This window comes from Atta cephalotes, assembly GCF_000143395.1.
Source record: "Atta cephalotes unplaced genomic scaffold scaffold00006, whole genome shotgun sequence".
Lineage (NCBI taxonomy): Eukaryota > Metazoa > Arthropoda > Insecta > Hymenoptera > Formicidae > Atta > Atta cephalotes.
This window is the reverse complement of record NW_012130070.1, coordinates 1,983,578-1,984,446: the sequence shown is the minus strand read 5'-3', so window position 1 is coordinate 1,984,446 and position 869 is coordinate 1,983,578.

Below are 869 nucleotides of genomic sequence, written 5' to 3'. Positions count from 1 at the left end.
GATATATATATATATATATATATATATATATATAATTGTAATTAAAAGTATCTACTTAAAAGATATGTTATTAATGTATTACCTTCAATGCAAATATTCTTTTGAATCGTTTTGAATTTTTGAATTTTATTGTATTGCATGAAATAACGTTGCTATTATTCCTACTTCCTCCAGATTGTTAATGTTTTCTTTCTCCAATGTTTTTAGATCCTTAAAAGGTAAATTGAAAAATTCAAGTACTTTTATATTAAGTAATATAAGAAACATCATTTTATCTACAAAGAAAAGAGTATTCTACAGATTTACAGTTTATATAATTTTAATATATAGTCTATATGCAGTGTGCATATATATTAATTAAAGAATATATAACTATTATCATCCATTAATAATTTTATCATCCATAAATAATTAAAGAATATATAATTATAAAATTATCATTACATTTATATAACTTTGAGGTTATATCATTCATATGCAACAATAACGTAAACAATAACGCAAACTCAAAATTTTAATATTTTTGTAATACAGAAAGGTTTTGACTTGTACTATTTAACTTTTCTGAGAAAATCATTATTTTTGAGTCATTGTTACAGCAAATAAGTAATGTTATGTTTAACATAAAATAATCTACATTACAACAAAGTTAATTTATATAAATATAATAATAACCTTAAAGTACATTCTTTAATATATATTGATATAAAGAAATAAAAAAAATTATTTAATATTTATTTATATATTTTTTCTCATATTATGTTTTTCATTTTTTCATTTTTTCATTTTTATTTTGTCTATTAAAAGATTTCTGTTTCTACTAAAATTTCTACTAAAAGAGTTCTATTTTTATTTATTTTTTGTGTCCC